The 21,432-nt window shown below is 40.2% G+C and overlaps 1 protein-coding gene across 5 annotated transcripts in view; it reads left to right on the top strand.

Moving 5' to 3' along the window:
• ABCG2 (ATP binding cassette subfamily G member 2 (Junior blood group)) overlaps positions 1 to 21,432 on the top strand; it is a 120,115-nt gene that overhangs the window by 39,904 nt on the left and 58,779 nt on the right. The window contains exon 1 of one of the 5 annotated variants that reach the window (XM_019464747.2): positions 14,316 to 14,333. The exons of 3 other annotated variants lie outside the window; for them this stretch is intronic. The gene's annotated coding sequence lies outside the window, so the exon portion shown is untranslated. Of the gene's footprint in view, positions 1 to 14,315; positions 14,334 to 14,420; positions 14,738 to 21,432 lie in introns of those variants that run through there. One more of the 5 variants, XM_019464719.2, reaches the window with a different exon arrangement.

Here is a 21,432-nt window from a genome sequence, read left to right on the forward strand (position 1 = left end):
GATAGGGCAAACTAGAAAGGAAACCCACTCTGCCAACCACAAGACAACATTGCTATCTTGGCATGCACTATGAACGGATATTTTAAAAAGAAGGAAAAAAAACCCTCCCCTGAGAATTTGTAGCCACTGGCCCAATCTTATGTAGTTTGGGACCTGAATGTACATTCTTTGCATGATCCAAAAACACAAGCCTATAATTCAAAGGCTATGAGGATGGGTAAAATCCCCAGGTGTCTGAGAGAAGGAAATTCAGACTTTTCCAGGGCTCAAAGAATTCTTTCATATAGGTTGCCCAAAAAACTTAAAAAATTACAAAACAAACATCAAGCAAGCCATGGAGAATAGAACCAGAACCATAAAGACTTAAGATATTATAATTATCAGAATTGAAATGAAAAATAATTCTGTTTGAAGTATTTTAAAATGTAAAAAAAAAAAAAGATACTGAAAACATGAACAAGAATAGGAGACTATCAAATAATTAGGCCAGTTTGAAGAACAACGTACTATTTTTAGAAATGAAAAGTATCCCTAATCATTGAAATTAAGAATTTGGATAGAAGATAAATACAACTGTATAGAGAATTAGACATCTGGAAGACATATCTGAAGAAATTATGCAAGATCCAACACAGAGAGATAAAGATGTGGAAAATATGTAAGGGCTAAGAGACATGTAGGAAGAGACATGTAGAAATGGAGCAGCCCATAGGCTACATCCCTAGCCAGAGCTTAGTAGTGCCTTTTTTTCAGGATTAACATGATTTAATTCATTATCAGTCTTATACACTGCTGAGGTTGGGAAGGCCAGGATGGTGGCTTGAGTCACTCACACTTTCATTGTGGAGGAATCTGATTTGGGAAGTCTTGTTACTGAGCAGGGAGCCGTGGAGGTGCCCGAGTTTATCCAGCAGTGTTGAAGACCTTCCCAAAGGCAGCCTGAGACCAGGCACTTCATAGCTAAAGGTCCCCCCCAGTGGCTCTCAGTGCCCGCTGCCCTCTTTACAGAGAGGAGGCACATAGACCTCTAGAGGCACTAGGGATGCAAGATGGCAGCTTGGGGAGGTTCCCCTGCAAATGTGCTGTGTCTCTGCCTCAATATCCCCATCCACACAATATAGCCACACATCCCTAGGCAGAGTTGAACAGCATTGTCTCTCACCACCTCTACCCTTTTATAAGTGGGCAGCAGCATCCCTGCCTGAGGCTTCAAAAAGTGAGCCTGACTCCAGTCCCCTGCTTTGTGTGGTTTGAGTTCCTTTTATTTAGCCAAACTCCTTACCACCATTACCTGCTTCCAGCCCCAAGTCCCTCAACCTGCAGGCTTTAGTAAAATTCTTATCATTTGGGGTTTCTTTCATGGAGTTTCGTATCTTAGATTCACCACTGCCTAGACTTTCCTATTTTTCTTCTTTTACTTTGGTATGTGTGGCGGAGGGGGATTTTGAAGGGTGAGCAAATTCATTCTGCCTTCTTTCTCCAAAAAAAATTTTTTTTTTCTGAACAGTTTTTACAGGAAATAGTGGTGTCATTGTTTCTTATATCAGCACTAAGGTAAAGGGACATAATGCGAGCATAAATTGTCTTCTAGCTGTATCACCTTGGGCAAATTCCTTACTCTCACTATGCTTCAGTTTTATCATCTACAAGATAGAGATATTAATAGAATCCACCTAAGGGCATTGTTGTAAAGATTGACCAAGTTTTTTAAAAACCTCACAAAACTTAAAGGCACTTAGAATACTGCCTGGCAAGTAGCAAGTTCTCAATAAGTATTAATCAGTAAGTTATTATTGGCATTGAGTAAACATCGAGGTTACCTTATGTTTTCCAAATGCACGTTGTTTTATTTTTATTTTTATTTTTTATTAAAAAATTTTTAATGTTTACTTAGTTTTGAGAGAGAGAGACAGAGAGGGAGTGGGGGAGGGGCAGAGAGAGAGTGAGACACAGAATCCAAAGCAGGCTCCAAGCTCTGAGCTGTCAGCATAGAGCCCGACATGGGGCTTGAACCCATGAACTGTGAGATCATGACCTGAGCCAAAGTCAGACATTTAACCAACTGAGCCACCCAGGCATCCCCACATTATTTTATTTTATCTTTATTCAACCCTGTAGCATGGATATTATCACCTTTAATTTGTGGAAAGAAATTGAGGCACCCAAGTATCAAATAGCAAAAACTCGAAAGAGGAGATAAAACATGGGTACATCTAGATTGACTTATGGCTTTGTCACACATAGAATATTGAATGTACGTTTCCTGGGTCTAATATGGGTTCTGGGTGAAGTTATAAGTGTTTGGCTTTATTGACATCATCCTTTATAATATTAAACATGACAGTCAGATGTGAAAAAACTCTAACACATTGTATAATGAACCATGTGTCATTTAATGCCCATTAGACTTTAACTTCATTCGTTCCCAAAAATGAACTCTTATCTCTGCAGACAATGAAGTGTTTATAGTAGTCAGTAATGTATCATATGAAAGAGATCAGTCATTGATGAAACCCTCTTCCATTTTAACAACATGACAAAGTCAGGTAAGGGTGGATAGGCCCCTGAATTGCATAAGATAAACCCACTTTTGTTATTCAGTCAATCAAGTTTTATCAATTATCTGTTGTGTTCAAGGCCAGAGAGAGGCAATATTTAGAACACACACTGAGGACAGATACATTACTTTCTCATCATTTCCATTAACAACACCATGAGGTTTTCAGCTTCTCAGGTGTGAGATCTTGATGTCAGTTCCAGCTCTTTTGTCTTTTACCTTCAATGTTCCACCAGTTACCAGGTGCTATAAACTCCTCCTTTGCAATGTTTCTTTCACGCCCCTTTCCTCAAAAATTTTTTCACCATTGCTCTAGTTCAGTGTTTTTTTTTTTTTCATTTTCAGACTGATCTCTGCCTTCTCACACCCCATCCCCATCATCCATTCTGTATGTGAACAGATTAATCTTTTGAAAACACTACTTTGACAATGTCATCCATCTACACTAAAATTTCATTAGTTTCTCACTCTCAAGATAGGTTTAAACTCCTTAGTTTGGCTTTCAAGTCTTCCACAATTTGGTTCCAGAAGATTCTGTCCATTTCTGTTAGTATGTTACCAAGAATACAGCCTTTGAGATGCTTCTTGGGGGATAGGTTCCATGAATAAATGCTGTTCAGTAATGATGAAGCCTACTTAATTCACTTGTTTTAACCTGGCATTTCCCCATCCTTCCTTTCCTCATACCACATATCCATAAAGTCTTTTGTTTAAACTTTTTCTTATTTAAAAATAAATACCCAACATGAGGCTTGAACTTATAACCCCGAGATCAAGAATCACACGTTCCTTGGGGCACCTGGGTGGCTCAGTCAATTGAGTGTCTGACTTTGGCTTAGGTCATGATCTCATGTTTCATGAGTTCTAGCCCCCCATCAGGCTCTGTGCTGACAACTTGGAGCCTGGAGCCTGCTTCGGATTTTGTGTCTCCCACTCTCTCTGCCCCTCCCCGCTCACACTCTCTCTCTCTCTCTCAAAAATAAATAAACATTAAGAAATATATATATATATATATATATATATATATATATATATATATATATATAATCACATGGTCCTCTGACTGAGCTGGCCAGGCGCCCCCTGTTTAAGTAAACTTCTTAATTGACGTATAACATAGATCCAGAATAAGTACAGACCATCTAAGTAAACAGCTTAATGTATAGTTATAAAGTGAACACACTTGTATATCTGCCACCCAGATCAAACACACACACATATATATGTATATGCATTTGTTCATTATCAACACTGCCAAGTCTCCATGCTCCACCCTAGTCATTGTCCCTTCCAAAGGTAACTACTGTTTTGACTTTTATCATTATACATGAGTTTTATGTGGTTTTTGTTTGTTTCTATGGAGATATAATGGACATATAACAAACATATATTTGATCGGGGTTGCAGAAACACAGGTGTTTTCACTTTGTAAATATACATAAAGCTGTTTACTGAGATTTTCTGTACTTATTTTGGATGTATGTTATATTTCAATTAAAAAGATTACTTAAAAGACTTTATGGATATGTGGAATTTAGTTTGTTGAACTCTCAACATTTAACCTTTTAGCCTATTTTGCAGGACAAATGTTATTATCCCACTTTCTGACTCTGCAGGTCAATTATCAGTACCTAATCATATTTTTTTTCCTTGCTGTGCTCATTTTTTAGGGCTTGGCTACCTCTGTGAACTTTATAACCAAATGAATTATTTCTTTTCTTTCTTTTTTTTTTTTAAAGTTCATTTATTTTGAGAGAGAGGGAGAGAAAGAGAAAGTGTGTGAGAGAGAGTGGGGGTTGGGGGGAGAATGAGGGAGGGGCAGAGAGAGAGGGAAAGAGAGAATCCCAAGCAGGCTCCATGCTGTCAGCATAGAGCCTGAAGCGGGGCTTGAAACCACTAACCATGAGATCATGACCTGAGCCAAAAGCAAGAGTTGGTGGCTTAACCGAGTGAGTCACCCAGGTGCCCCCAAATGAATTATTTCTTACTGGGTCTCTAGTCTGCTGTATGAAACAAATTACATGAACCAAGGTAGTATGGCTCCACATCTGGGCTCTTAACACCCCCTGGCCCCCACCGCTACTCACACATAGACACACAGACACACACACACACTGTCTTTTTCTGTATTAATGCCACCTTCTGTCTTCTCTATGATTTTAAGACTTTGACCACTGGTTTTTGGCATTTCTCTTCTCTCCAAGATGGTCACTACCTTGGCAAAGTCTGTTTATTTAGATGATCAACCCACCACCCTGGCTTTTGTGCTCTTTGATCTCAACTTCCCCAAGGGTAGGCACAATTTTAAAGATCCTCTTTTCCCCAAACCCCAAGATTCCAGTTCATTCACTGGTTATTTACCCATATGTGAATCTAGGTACGGCTCTGAGGAATTTTGCAGTTATTTATTTATTTATCTATCTATCTATTTATTTATTTATTTATTTATTTAGAATTTTGCAGTTATAATTACAGTCCCAAATCAGTTGACCGTAAAATGGTGAGATTATCAAGATGGGCCTGATTTCATTACACCAGCCCTTTAAAAGGCAGAAGGGGAAGTCTGAGAGATTCAGTGTTTGAGAAGGACCTGCTTTGAAGATGCAGGGAATCACATAAGGAGGAATGTGGGCAGCCTGGAGGCGCTGGTTGACAGTCAGCAAGGAAACAGGGACTTCAGTCCTGCAAAGAATTGGGTTCTGCCAACAAGGTGAACTTAGAAGCAGGTTATTCAGATAAGAACCTTCCTTCAGGTAAAAGCCCAGCTGGCTGACACTTTGATTTGTCCCCATGATATACAGAGCAGAGCCGAGCCTAGCTGCCCTAGATTCCTGACCTCCAGAACTATAATAAATGAGTGTTGTTTTAAGATGTTAAACTGATAGAAAACCTCCCTTCCACCTCCATAATCCTATTGTTGTGTCCAAACCATGCAACCTTGTCAAAACCTGGAATTCTAGTCTTAAATGCCAATTTCCTGTGCAGTGATCTCATCCTCCTGTTTCCACTCCTCAGCCTCCAAGTGACGCCTCCATGGGTTCCCTTTCTACCTGTCTTTTCCTGGCTTCCTCTTTCTTTTTCTTTCTTTCTCTTTCTTTCTTTCTTTCTTTCTTTCTTTCTTTCTTTCTTTCTTTCAATTTTTTTAAATTTATTTTTGAGAGAGAGAGAGAGAGAGAGAGAGAGACAAACAGAGTGCCAGCAGAGAGAGACAGAGACACAGAATTCGAAGCAGGCTCCAGGCTTTGAGCTGTCAGCACAGAGCCTGACACAGGGCTCAGACTCACAGACTGCAAGATGGTGGCCTGAGCCAAATTCGGGCGCTTAACCTACTGAGCCATCCAGGCATCCCCCTGGTTTCACTTTCTTATGATGAATCACGTCACCCACTCAACTCCTTGCTCCATTTTTCTATTTCTTTATCCACCTAGCAAAACCACATTCTAGACTTTATTCAACCTTCTAACTTCTCTATCTTTATTAATGGGAATTCATAAGCGAGAATTCTTTGTGAATGGGAAAATCATGCCCATTTGTGGCTTTGATGCTGCTATATTTGTAGAATCTACTCTTAGGGGTCCTTAGTGTTGCTGTGCAGTCTCTCTCTAGGTCCCTTATTACTACTGGGAGGACAAATGTTCCCTCTACCAATTTAGGTCCAGTGGGGTGGGGAAGGAGCTGAAAGTTAACCGACAACAGATTAAAGGAGAAAAGATAGGGTTTATGGGGTTTATATACCAACTTAATAGGGGCACGTTGGGGGGGGGGGCAGGAGAAAGGGCTTCCATGGGAGAACAAAGGACTTTTAGGAAAGACAAATGGGTTTTTAGGGAAACAAATGAAAGTATGACCATTTGTGATAATGTTTGTTCATGCAATTTCTTATCCATGTGGGAGTGCTTGGTCCTTTTCCTGGCAGTGAAGTTTCCTTGAGAGGGGCTTTATGGCTGTTTTACTTTCTGAAGATTTTGTCTTTGGTCAGATAAGGGAAGCTGCGAGAAGGCTTCTTTCAGCATCCACTGACTGCATCTCAAATATCTTTAGTTTAAAATCATCTTTAGACCAACTCCATGGGGCTGGGTGGATCCCTACATTAGTATCCAATTTGTTTACTTAGGCCCTTGTGGTAGGCAGAATAGTGGCTTCACAAAGATGTCATGTCCTAATACCCAGAATGTGGGTGTGTTAGGTTACCTGCCAAAGGAGAATTAGGGTTGCCTATGAAATTAAGGTTGCTAATCAGATGACTTTAAAATAGAAAGATTATCATGGCTTATCCCATGTGTCTAATGCAATCACAAGGGTCCTTTAAAGTGGAAGCAGGAGGCAGAAGATAAGAGAGAAAGAGATATGATAACAGAAGCAGGGGCAGAGTGATGCTCTGTTGTTGGCTTGGAAGCTACAGGAATGGGACCATAGGCCAAGGAATGCAGGTGGCCTTTGGAAGCTGGAAAAGTTCCAGAAAGGAGTGCAGACCTGCTGACATCTTTGATTTTAGCCCAGTCAGGCCCATTTGGACTTCTGACCTATGGAAATGTAGGATAATAAATTTTTGTTGTCTTAAGCCATTAAGTCTGTGGTATTTTGTTATGGCAACCATAGGAAATGAATATAGCTCTATTCCAGGGTTTATCATTTTCTCAAATCCCTGGTCTCCTCACACTGTACCTTCAGCAGATCCTCCAGCTTAGGAGAGAAAGTACATTTCTTTCCATTTTCTTTCTTTTCCCTAATGAAAATATTTATCTGCATGAATCTGCATGACTCATCCTGACTCCCTTTCCTTCCCCCACAATTAAAAAAAAAAGTTTCCTTTTTTTTAATGTATTTTTATTTTTATTTATTTTTATTTTTTTAATGAAATTTATTGTCAAATTGGTTTCCATACAACACCCAGTGCTCATCCCAAAAAATGCCCTCTTCAATACTCATCACCCACCCTCACCTCCCTCCCACCCCCCATCAACCCTCACTTTGTTCTCAGTTTTTAAGAGTCTCTTATGCTTTGGCTCTCTCCCACTCTAACCTCTTTTTTCCTTTTCTTTTGTAATGTGAATGCCTCTAGATTTCATTTCCATTCCCTTCTTAAGGGACCTGATTATACCAGTTAACCACCTTTTCTTCTTTATGACTTGTCATCTTGGCACGCACACACATTCCAGCCTGTCCAATCAAATAAGAAATATTCTTTGAACCCAAGATGGCCTTAAGGGATACTCCTTTCTCTCACCTTCTTGTTATAGTGAAAACTTTGGGAGGAGTTATCTGTACTCTGTTTCCATTCCTTCACTTACTCATGGGTGTTCAAGTCATTACAGACTGACCTTCCTGTCACAGACTTCACGGGGGAGCATGGTGTACATAGCTGCTTGCACTGTTTTTTATTTGCTTTATCTTGGAAGTGGTGAAAATAAATATACCTTGGACACATTACAGATGTTATATACATAACCCAAATGCCCCATGTCCATAAAATAAGTCCTGTATGAAACCTGGACTTGATAGGGGAAAATTGACTCTGAGAAGCTCACTCCTTGGAGTGAGCATTAAGGAATATACTGAGCCCTCACTAGCTCCTTGCACTTGGTGGCCAGGCTGGCAATTAGACTGAGAGCTCAGGACAGCTGGGAAAGGCGAAGAAGGCATTAAAAATCCTGTGAGAAGGATGAGCAGAGCTTCTCATAGGTCTATATGGGAGCTTTGATAGTAGGGTGACTGATTCATGGAATTACAGGCCCAGAAAGTTTGATCCTTTAATGAGAATACTGTTGTTGATTTTGCTTTGGTTTGCCATTCTGTATAATAAGCCATACCCTTAATCAACATTAAACAAATTTATATCTTTTGCCTGTGTCTGTTGCTGACATTCCATTAAGCACTGATACCCTTGTGAAAACCATACAGGCAAGTCCCTCACTGGTGTGATTATTGAAAAGGAGTATTACCACCTGACCGCCACAAAAAAAGAAAAACTTCCAGTTATTTTTGGAGTTTTCAAAAAGCAAGGGGCACTCAGGAGTGGGTCAGTCTGTTAAGCATCTGACTTTGGCTCAGGTCATGATCACGTGGTTTGTGAGTTTGAACCCCACATCAGGCTCCGTGCTGACAGCTCAGAGCCTGGAGCCTGCTTCAGATTCTACATCTCCCTCTCTGCCTCTCCCTCGCTGACACTCTGTCTCTGTCTCTCTCTCAAAAAATAAATGTTAAAAAAAAAAAGTGAGGCTCAAGTGATTTCATGAATGAGTTTGTTTGCTCCCTTCACCTGAGGTCAGCTTCCTTATCTATCTGTTCGTGTCCATGCATACTGCCTACAAAAACATAAGGTGACACCCCACCCCTGCCAGTGCCCACTTAGATCTTCAATGTGTGTTTAATGGGTGTGGACTCCAGATGGCCCCAAAGCTTTCAATTAGGATTGTAAAGAAATCTTAATTTTGATAATTCTGTAGTTTGATTATAAGGCTCATAAAATATGACAAACAGTGACTTCAACTAGCTTGAAGAGAGTTCAGGAGATCAATGTTCATCAGAGATCCAGTGTCCTTCTGTTTACTTGCTCTGCAGCCTAAGAAATCAATAGAGAGAAGTAGGCAAAGGTCTTACATAGAATATTCATGAATAAACCACAAACGATCATTAAACATTAAAAAAAATTACTCTCACTAAGTCAAAGAAATGTACATTAAAACACTGACATTTGTCATGTATCAAATTTTAAAAGATTAAAATTATTATTCCATCCAGTATTTGTGAGAGCTTAGAGGAACAAACAACCTTTTAAATTTTGGGAGACTGTGAATTTGGCACAAATAATTTTGTGGGAAATCTGGCTATATACATTAGAAAAATTTTTTTGCATTAAAAATTTTAAAACAAGCAATACCTTTTGCCTGAGCAAGGCACCTTCTGGAATTTATCTGGATGTGTGTGATGAAATAGCTACAAGAATGTTTTGTGACTAATAGGAAGATTAGTTAATTATGGTATATAACAAACAAATGAATACCATGCAGCTATTAACTATAAAGTTGTAGAAAGATATTGAATGACAGAGAACCATGTTTGCAGTTTACAATGTAGCAGTTTACAAAATAATAATAGTTACCATCTATTGAGTGCTAACCAGTGATAATAATTCTGTTCAGGGCTTTACACACATTATCTCATTTACTCTTTCTAACTACCCTAAGAGATTGTTTCCACTGATTACCAATAACCACCCGAAGATCAAGTAATTAGTACAAGCAGAAATCTCCAGGGTTTGGGTGAACCAGGGTACAGATGTAGGCTATCTGACTTCTGGGATGATGACTTCCATCTCTGTACCTATTGTATGTAAGCTCATTTTGTTTTTTAAGAAAATGTGTATGCATGGAAAAAGACTAAAAGCAGATGGTATGTGCTTGCTGGCTTAAAGTAATTTTTTTTTTTTTTTTATGTTTCTTTTTGAGAGAGTGAGTGTGCCAATGGAGAGGCAGAGAGAGGGGGACAGAAGATCTGAAGTGGGCTCTGTGCTGAGCCACCCAGGTGCCCCTCCAAGTCATTTTTTTTTCATCTTGTTTGATACTACAACAGGAGAGAAAAATAAGTTTAGTTAAATGGTAAAAAGAAAAAGTGCCAGAATGAGAATGCATTCAGTGGGAATTCCAATATCAGGCTCTCTAAATACTGGGCAGTTACTCTTCTCTGGTAATATAAAAAAGGAAGGTTATGAGGTGGAGGGCAGAGAGCAGCAGTCTTAGAAGCTGTGAGTTCCCCATTTACCCTAACTTTTGACCCTGTGCAAACTGGTCTCCTTTCCACCAGGTGACTCACCTGTAAATGAGGAAGGTCATCTTTAGGTTCCTCCCTCCCTATATTTTGTGACCTAAACTACCCAAACAGCAAAACAGAAGGCAGGGCATTTGAAAATGATTAGTGCAGGGGCACCTGGGTGGTTCAGTTGGTTAAGCCAATGACTCTTGGTTTTACGCTCAGGTCATGATCAGGATTCATGGGTTTGAGCTGGATTGTTCAGCCGGGTTTGAGCCCCACGTTGGGCTGTCTGCTCTCAGCACAGAGACTGCTTCAGATCCGCTGTTTCCCTCTTTCTACCCCTCTCCTGCTCGTGCTTGCCTACACGTTTTCTCTCTCTCAGAAATAAATATTAAAAAAAAATAACTAGCCCCAAAATAAAATGCTAACTTATAAGCTAAAATGACTCATTTCTTAACAATGCAATACATTTATGAAATGTTGGCTTTAGTCTGAATTTATCAAATTGATGGCAATGATCAGCTTTAGAGAAATCAGCAAATTGCTATGCTTCTCTCCCTCCACAATTTCCACCTAGAAAAGGAAGAGGCACAAATCACTTCTGGAGAATAGTATAGAAAAGGTAAGCTTCCTGCTCTTACTTCCTTCTGAGTGCAAAAGAGATAGCCCTTAAAGCTTGGTTTTTAGGTGGATCTTTAGAGTATATTAGAGTGAGATTAGGAATTAATGTAACGTTAGTTAGCACATACACTGACATATCAATACGAAAAAAATCAAACTATTCTAAAAATTGGACTAAAAACAGGCAGAAAGTTTTAATTCTTTTAGTTTTTTTTTTTTTTTAGCTCTATTTTGGGTGAGGTTATGACTCTAAGTATTGTCATTGTCTTTATACATACATTTTAGTGACTAAAACACTGACATTTCATTGACTTATTTTACTTTTAAACAAAATTATTTTTCCCAATATAAAGGTTGCATATCTGCATGAAACAAATATAGAAAATTACACTAAAATAGAAGGAAAAAAAGAACAGTAATGTCATAACCCAGAAAAATAACACTTTCTTGTATTGCTAGCTATTTTCTAGGTATAAGTTTTTGGTTTGTTTTCATTTTATGTAATTGCAGAATGCTATATTCAACTTATTCTTTTTTTATGTGCTTTTAAAATCAAATTCATGTGTATTTTTTCCATTTTAATAATTCCCCTCTTGGAATTGCCTTCAGAGTTTGCTGGCAACTTTTAAAATCTTTACTGATATCAGTAAAGCTTTATTCTTCAGAGGGCGTTTTTAAATTTTGCAGTTATCAAGAGCCAGCTTTGAAAAATTTTACTCAGCCTTGGCTTAAAGTGACAAATGTATTTGTATATGGGTCTTTAAGCATCTTTAAACGGTCTCAAAATTAATCCAAAAAACCAATTTCATCCAAATGTTTGAGCACATCATGGATATATACTTTAAAATCCTTTAAAAGTATACAGTATGGTATTTTTAATATTCTAAAAAATTATGTATAATCAATTCCTCCCTCCCTCTCTTTCTCTCTTTCTTTCTGAAGGAAAGAGAGGAAGCTGGGGAGGAGCAGCGGGAGAGGGAGAGAGAATCTTAAACAGCTCCACCCACAGAGCCCCACCACTGAGAGATCATGACCTGAACTGATATTAAGAGTCCTGCCTCCAACACTATGTTAAACAACAGCAGTGAGAGTGGACATCCCTGTCGTGTTCCTGATCTCAGGCAGAAAGCTCTCAGTTTTTCCCCATTGAGGAGGATATTAGCTGTGGGCTTTTCATAAATGGCTTTTATGATATTTAAGTATGTTCCTTCTATCCCGACTTTCTCGAGGGTTTTTATTAAGAAAGGATGCTGAATTTTGTCAAATGCTTTTTCTGCATCGATTGCCAGGATCATATGGTTCTTATCTTTTCTTTTATTAATGTAATGTATCACATTGATTGATTTGCGAATATTGAACCAGCCCTACAGCCCAGGAATGAATCCCACTTGATCATGGTGAATAATTCTTTTTATGTGCTGTTGAATTCGATTTGCTAGTATCTTGTTGAGAATTTTTGCATCTATATTCATCAGGGATATTGGCCTGTAGTTCTCTTTTTGCTGGGTCTCTCTCTGGTTTGGGAATCAAAGTAATGCTGGCTTCATAGAATGAGTCTGGAAGTTTTCTTTCCCTTCCTATTTTTTGGAACAGCTTGAGAATAGGTATTATCTCTGCTTTAAATGTCTGGTAGAATTCCCCAGGGAAGCCATCTGGTCCTGGACTCATTTGTTGGGAGATTTTTGATAACTGATTCAATTTCTTCACTGGTTATGGGTCTGTTCAAATTTTCTATTTCTTCCTGTTTGAGTTTTGGAAGTGTGTGGGTGCTTAGGAATTCGTCCATTTCTTCCAGGTTGTCCAGAGCCTAAATGTCCATCAATTGAATGGATAAAGAAATTGTGGTTTATATATACAATGGAATACTACTTGGCAATGAGAAAGAATGAAATCTGGCCATTTGTAGCAACGTGGATGGAACTGGAGAGTGTTATGCTAAGTGAAATAAGTCCTACAGAGAAAGACAGATACCATGTTTTCACTCCTATATGGATCCTGAGAAACTTAACAGAAGACCATGGGGGAGGGAAAGGGGGGGGAAGAGAGGGAGGGAGGCAAACCATAACAGACTCTTAAAAACTGGGAATAAACAGGGTTGATGGAGGATAGGAGGGAGGGGAAAGTGGGTGATGGGCATTGAGGAGGGCACCTGTTGGGATGAGCACTAGGTGTTGTATGGAAAACAATCTGACAATAAATTTCATATTTAAAAAAAAAAAAAAAGAAGAAGAGTCCTGGCTCAACTGACTGAGCCACCCAGGCGCCCCAAATCGATTTCTTATATAGGCTTCCTGGCTAAAACTTGTCTTTTTAAAAATAGAATCCACACCCAACACAGGGCCTGAACTCACAACCTTAAGATCGAGGGTCGCACACTCCACCAACAGAGCCAGCCAGGTGCCCCATAGCTAAAGATTTCAAGCAATGGGTGAAGAATTAGCAGTAATCCCTAGTGTTGCTTTCAATAACGATTTTTGTTTGTAAATGCAAACCGGAAAACAGATGCAAGTACTAATTTCCAAGGGTAGATGCAGTAGGCAAATTTTGGGATAGTCTTATACACTCATAAAGCCTGATAACCAAACTTTTTCTCGAATATGCACACTTTCCGGCTTTTCCACACGAACACTGCTGCAGAGAAGTATTTATTACAGGAGTGTGAAGAATACAATTGAACTGTTCATAATAATATTTTTATTCAAAAATCCGCTCCTCTCCCCCTTAGATTCAGTTCCTGAACTTACTGTCCTGGGGAGCAGGCACCTAATTTCTCAGAAACTCTTTAGATAGCGACCTACTTGCTCTCTGGGTGAGCAACGTGTGTGAGAGACAAAAACCACGGTGTTAGCGTCCCCTGGTGCTTAGGGGCGCGGGACAGACAGTGACCCAATCCAGAGAAGGTATTGATCAGCTTGGGTAGCGTCCTGTGATCACCAGGGCTAACTGCCACTGTCCCTTTGGTACAAGCCCTGGGGAGTTTTGGGTTCAACTCTGCGCTCTCCAGGAGTGTCATCTCCGTGACCCGACCCCGCGGGAGTGTGGCGGTCCGATCCAATGTCCGGCTCTGAGCACACGGAACCAGTTCCCGCCCTCCGCTCGGGCGCCGGGCGGTTAGGACAGCCAGGCAGGCTGCGCCTCTCCTGCTGTCCGCCTGCGGGCACCTACCCCGAGGGAGCCATCGCCCAGCGCTCTCCCCGCCTGCAGCCCGAAGGTAGCGAGGTGGGGCCCGCGTGCGCGCTGCCTGTGTTCGCCTCTTCGCAACCCTTACCCCCGCCCGACCTCGGCCACCCCGACCCGCTGCCAGCCGCCCCTGACCTGCACCGTGCCCTAGAGCGGACGCCTCTCCAGGCCAGCCGCGGCGCATGTGAGTGCGCGGCCCACCGCCAGCGCGCCGACACCATCGGTGGGCTGCCTGCGACCCGAGCGCGCGGAAAGTAGTCCCGCGGGGAGGGGGAGGAGGAGGGGGTCTGCCGCGCGCTCCAGCTGTGCCCTGAGTCCTCCGTCGTTACACGAGTCGAGAGCCCGCAGGAGGGAAGTGGGAGTCCTGGACCATCCCGCAGAGTTTCGGAGTCACAGGAAGGAAGCAACCTGGAAAGGAGCCGGGGAGATTTTGGAAAAGCTCTTCAGGATTTAGAAAGCGCAGGACAGATGCTTGATGCCATTGTTAGGAGCTGCTTCCCTAGGGTGTGCTGGAAGGTCTGGCTCACTCAGCTCGGCGTTTATATAAATGATTGTTAGTGCTCCTCCTCTGAGCACACGGACCCTGAGATCGAAGCCCTCGGTTCAGCTGAACCACTATTAACCCGAGTGAGTAAATGGCGAAAGCTACTGGGGATGTTGTGTGGCTTGAGTGGTCCGTGGGGGTATTGCATGTATATTTGGTTGAAAATAGAAAACTGTTCAGTTGAGATGACTAGGTTTGAGTTAGTCCCTCCCACTTTCGTTTGAAAAACGAGTGTGAAATACCAATTGAGAATTCACATCGGTTTTTCAGAAATCCATGTCTTGGTGCAAACGGATTTTGTGTCTGGTGGTGTGTGTTAAGAGCCGGTGGGTGAAACTCTCGTCTTTCTCCAAATGTACGAAACAAGAGTTGATATAAGATGGATAAAAACTTATTGAACATGGAAGTTACTACAAGGTGGGAGAGAAATTTGTTGATATTAGTATTTTTAAAGGGATTAACCAATATATTTTATGTATTTTTCTTATCTTCAGGGCATAAATTTTTGTCCCTAACTTTCTTTGGATGGCTGGCTTGTTAAAGAGCTATTGAGTTCCCTTTTGTAATTTTTTTTCTGTGGATAGTTGATTTTTAATGATTGACTTCAAAAAATTAACCAGCTTATTACAATACTTATTAGAAATAGTACTGAAGAAGTTAGAACAATACAGAAAAATACAAGACCAAAATGTAAATATAGCAGTTAAAAACAAGAACTGTAATGTTGCCTAGTGTTATTTTCTTGCCTAATAGTAAAAATACAAAAGCTCATTCCACTTTTAGAAAAAAATAGATTTATAGTAACAAATATGTATTGGTTATCTTTGTTCCAAACCCTGAGTATTCAGCAAGATTAGGAAACACATTCTTTTGTATTAAGATGCTATTAAAATACACTTAGAGCCAAAATCTGTCTCTGCATTTATTTTTATTAAGCTTCCATGAAGCATTTGAGGTGAGCATAAGTATTACAAGTGGAAAATAAAATACAATCAAGAGTAAAGGGAAGCAGGTTAAAATGGACTTGGACAGATGCTATGCAAATTAAAGTTGCCTCCTGGGAGCCACAATAAAAAGGGATGAATAGTCACACAATTCAATGAGGATAAAGGCGGAAACTTACCAGCTCCTTAGAAAAGCTTTTCTTGGCATTTATTTCTGAGGGAAATGTTTTGTGTTACAGAAGATGCAGAGGGGATTGAAGAACAGCAGTGGGAGAGCAAATGTGTGCCCATCCTAGTAGTCCATGCAGTAGTACATTTACTAGCTGTAGTTGCAATTTTCCTTGCCCTAAGTGTTGTGAGAAGCCCTTGTTGGATGCTGAGACCTTATGGTCATACATGCTGCTGTTTGATGGTTTGGGGTTTATTCAGGGATGAGTCTAGACTTTTTAGAGGGATAGATGGACCTAATGTTCTTCAAGTACCCTGTATTTCTATGTCAGGAGTTTTTGATAGAAGTTTGGCAGCAGATACAGGTTATATCAAGAGGGAAGGCTTATTCTCTGTTGCTTACTGGGGTTATAGGATAGGGTTGCAATTTTTTAGTGAAAATTAAAAAAAACGAATGGCTGTCATCTCTATAGGATATAGGATCTGTAGGTCTGCCTACAGAAAGCTAAAGTTTATCCTTTAAAATATCCATTCTCGGGGCGCCTGGGTGGCTCAGTCGGTTAAGCGTCCGACTTCGGCTCAGGTCATGATCTCGCGGTCCATGAGTTCGAGCCCCGCGGGCTCTGTGCTGACAGCTCAGAGCCTGGAGCCTGTTTCCAATTCTGTGTCTCCCTCTCTCTCTGACCCTCCCCCGTTCATGCTCTCTCTCTGTCTCAAAAATAAGCAAACATTGGGGTGCCTGGGTGGCTTGGTCGGTTAAGTGTCCGACTTCGGCTCAGGTCATGATCTCACGGTCCGTGAGTTCGAGCCCCGCGTCGGGCTCTGTGCTGACAGCTCAGAGCCTGGAGCCTGTTTCAGATTCTGTGTCTCCCTCTGTCTCTGCCCCTCCCCTGTTCATGCTCTGTCTCTCTCTGTCTCAAAAATAAATAAACGTTAAAAAAAATTAAAAAAAAAATAAACATTAAAACACACACACACACACACACACACACACACACACACACACACAATATCCATTCTCTGTTCACACTAGGTTGTGAACCAGTAATGATAAATTGTCTTGGTGGTTTGGGCCTCATTTCCCAACCCCCCCCCCCCCCCCCACACACACACAGTTTTATGAGAAATAATTCACATATCCTACACAGTTCACCTATTTAAAGTGCACAGTGTGTGGAATCATTTTCATCATCCCCTCCCTTAGAAACCCATTAGCAGTTACTCCCCCTTCTCATGATACCCCCCAGCATAGCTTTTTTTTTTTTTTTTTTGAAGCAAGATATTCTGTTTCACTGAGAGACTGTTACAAAGTGGCTATCTATTTTTTGAGCCACACAGCTTATTTATAGAGATAAATAAAATATCCATTCAGAGAATCATAACATTGAAAGTTAGTACCACACTGGTTGTTGAAACCCAAGGTGAGTGGATGTGAGTAAAGCAAACGAACTGATTTCAATGAAGAAGTTTTGATTTTGACAGAAGGGTACAGTCAAATCTTGGCAGTGTCTGAAACCCCATTGAACAAAGTTTCTTACACTTTTGCTGATCACTAGCCCAATCTCTTTGGGTTTGCAACTAGAAAAAAATTTTACACTTTAGACAAGAGCTGGCTGGAAATCAGTATTTAGGGCCAGGTAGCAGTAGGTAGCTCTCTGTCATTTCTCTGGTATTATGTTCTCAGAGTTATCTGGAAAGGCAAAACCGGAAGGCTCTAGAAAGTAATAAGCCTATGATCTCCCTCTGGGTCCATTTGAGTGGAGTGTCTTACAAGGTAAGAAGAAAAACTCTCTGACAGGTACCCAAAGTTTAGATACTTTCACACAGGAGGTCCTGCCCTATCTGCTTCCTGACCTGCACAGCCCAACCCTGGCTCCACGCTGACTGTATCCTAGGACAGGGGAGAGAAGGGATAGAAAAGTTGGAGGGACAAAAGAATACTTAGAAAGGGAGAAGAAAATACTTCATTTTGCCCCTTTTATTCAACCATCCTGTATTAATTTGGAATGCCTTAAGACAAGATCATTATCTTCTGGATAAAAGGAAGTGGCCATCAATGGGTGGTTGAGTGCTTTCTCTGTGCAGGTGTTTTTATATTCGTTCTCATTTGATGCTCAGACTAAACCTTCCAGGGAGTATTTCAATCCCATATTTATAGGGGAGGAAGCTGAGAGTTCACTGGGTTACTCATAGTGGGGACAAAAAGACCATATTGAACTTTATTAAAGTTTAGCATGCCTGCCTTCTGTCTCCCTTTCTTTTTGTTTCCCTCCTTTTCTTTCTTTTCATTTCTTTTTTCTTCTCTTTCTTCTTTTATCTTTCTTTTCTTTTTTCTTTCCTTCTTTCTCTTTCTTTCTTTCTTTCTTTCTTTCTTTCTTTCTTTCTTTCTTTCTTTCTCCTCTCTCTGTCTCACCTGGTAATTTGTTTCACAGTTTACTTACATGTTTACAGAGCAGCTCACTGTAAGTCATGTCGGGGCATAAATTGTTAGGGAGTAGGGAGGCCAGATCTAATTAGGGTCTGATAAATGTCATTCGTTCATTTTCTGCATTTGATGAAAGCACTTCATCTCTCTGGACCACAGTTTCTTCATGGGACCAGAGATCATGTGGATTGGGATGGGAGGGATCTATATTTTATTTAAGGAGTCTAGAAGTGGAATGTGGGGTCAGCTGACATTGCCAGAGTGGTAGTGCAGAGTATCAGGCGTCCTGAGGACATTTCATATTCCTATGTGGCCCATCACTGGGAATGCTAAAGGTATTCCCATTATTATCCTATTATTTTTAAATAATGTTCAAGCTATATTTTACAACATAAGTGTTCTGCCAGTGGAATCATTACTCAGTAAAAGTCTAAAGACCTAGCATCTGGTACGTCAATACTAGCTCATAGCCTCTTATAAAAATTTTTTTTTAAGTTTATTTATTTTGAGAGAGAGAGGGAGAAAGAGAGAATCCCAAGCTGGCTCTGCACTGTCAGCACAGAGCCTGACACGGGGCTCAAACTCACAGCTGTGATATCATGACCTGAGCCGTAACCAAGAGCCAAACCAGGTTAAGTTTGACACTTAACCTACTGAGCCACGTAGTCACCCCAGCATAGCTTCTTCTGTAAAATGGGAATAACTGCCCAATTTGTGAGGGTCAAATGATCCTTATAAAACTTACTATTATTTGGAAACTGTTAAACACTGTCTATATCTGTCTCTCTTTCTATATAAACAATATCTTCAAGATAGAATTTCAGTATGCAACCAATATAAACTTACTGAGATATTTTACATTCTTTTTGTCATATTAAATCTTTGAAATCTGGTGGGTATCCTACATGTACAGCACATCTCAATTCTGACTATGCACATTTCAAGTATTTAGTAGCCACATGTGGCTAGTGGCTGCCATATTGGGTAGCACAAGTCTGCAGCATTAATTAATACATTGGTAGAAGCTGGTTTGGGTGATGCCTTTTCTATTCTGAAAATAATGCTTTTAGTAACTAATAACTTGTTCCTAATACCTACCTGTTACTAATAAAAACAGAAGGAATAAAACTGCAGGAAATGCAAGAATCCAGGAAATAATACTTGTCCATTATTTTAGTGCATACGTACTCTGTGCAAGGAAGTCTAGAGACTGGAGTCTTCGTTCTGCAAACCTACCACCTGACTTTGATTTATAACCTTTCTGATCCATTTATCCTGTTCCATCACATGGGGATACTGTATGTCTTCCCAGTGTACCTCATAATAGTTACCTCAAATAAAACGTGTACTTCAGAAATCATAAAGCAGTAGGCTAATTATAGTTAAAAATCTAATGATATCAGTTCAGTCATACCTAAATCTAATAGTACTATTGATATCATGCCAAATCACTCACCACTTCCATATCAAATCTAAGTTAGGAGTAGAATCCATTTGACACATGCAGCATTGATTTATGCGGATATTACCAGCAACCTAGGGCCAGTTGACCCACTCCAGTTGCGACAGTATAGATCTGGTCTTGCTACTTAGCTGTTCCCTGGAGCTACAGACCACTCATTGTGTTCTGACCTCAGATGTAGATACATATCTCTCCACCCCACCCCACCCCCAGGGAGATATATTCCATCTTACCTGGTAGGATGCTACCCTATCCCAGAGGCAAATTGAAGTGGTTTGAATTTTTCCACAAAAGGCAAATTGCTATGCTTCTCTCCCTCCACAATTTCCACCTAAATAAGGAAGAGGCACAAATCACTTCTGGAGAATAGTTTAGAAAAGGTAAGTTTCCTGCTCTTACTTCTCTTCTCAGTGCGATAGAGATAGCCCTTAAAGCTTGGTTTTTAGGTGGATCTCATTACTCTCATATCATGAATTTCAGCTAATCATAATTATGACAGGGTAACAAGAAAAAGATGTTATTGATGTGTTATCCTTTATAAAACAATGCTTTTGAGAAGGCATTGAAAAGCTGTGATTGGGTTTGCATAGCTCTTGATGAGGTTTTCAAGAACAAAGATGGCATTTTAAGCCTGACATCATGCTTCCATTATAAACATTGAAAAAATTGGGGGTTATTTCATTATTGATTTTAATTTGTTGTTTTGAAATAATTTTTAGGCTTACTGAAAAGTTGCAAAAAAATATGGCACAGAGAGTTTCTGTAACATCTTGTATAACTATAGTAAAATTGTCAAAACTGATAGATTAACATTGGAACAATACTGTAATACTATTAACAAAACTATAGACTTACTTGGATTTCACTGACTTTTCATTATCCTTTTTCCATTCAGGATCCAGTTCCAGGAACTTGTGAAGAGTACTGGTCAGATATCTTATAGAATGCTCCTCAGTTAGTACTTGGTGTTTTCTCATGATTAGATTGAGGTTATGCATTTTGGGGGAAAAAATACCAGAAGGAATCTCAGTACATTTTGTCAGAGGTACATGACATCTTATTGCTGACGTAAACCTTGGTTAAGGTGCTGTTCGCCAGGTCCCCAGTGGAAAGTTATTTTTCTCTTTGTAATTATTAGGTATCTTGGGAGAGAAACCTGGACTATGCAAATACCCGGTTTCTCCTTAGACTTAAATTTGGACTATGCAAATATCTTCTTTCTGCTTAAACTTTGTTCACTAATTTTAACATCCATTGGTGGAACTTGATGTACATTTTACTATGTTGTTCTAATAGTGATTTAAAATTTTTTTCTCCTTCTAAGTTTACTAATTCTTCTTACCCATTTAGTTACTCAACTATTTGTATCAGTAAAAATTCATGGATATTTGTTATTTTATGGGTTATAATTCAATATTGTCATTATTTAATTTACTGCTCAACCTGTTCCAGCCTTGGCCACTAGAACTTTCTTTCAGGTTGGCCTATGTGCCCTTTTGACATACCACCATTCCCCCTGCCTCCTTGCCCAAACTTTAAAGCTTTATCCTTACTTTTTTTTTTTAATGTTTATTTGTTTTTGAGAGAGAGAGAGAGAGAGAGAGAGAGAGAGAGAGAGAGAAGGGGAGGGGCAGAGAGAGAGGGAGACAGAAGATCTGAAGTGGGCTCCAAACTGACAGCAGAGAGCCCAATGTGGGGCTCGAACTCACAAACCGCAAGATCATGCCCTGAGCTGAAGTCAGACGCTTAACTGACTGAGTCACCCAGGCACCCCATCCT

Source organism: Panthera pardus, unplaced genomic scaffold, assembly GCF_024362965.1.
Source record: "Panthera pardus isolate Hobbes unplaced genomic scaffold, ASM2436296v1 HiC_scaffold_13, whole genome shotgun sequence".
Lineage (NCBI taxonomy): Eukaryota > Metazoa > Chordata > Mammalia > Carnivora > Felidae > Panthera > Panthera pardus.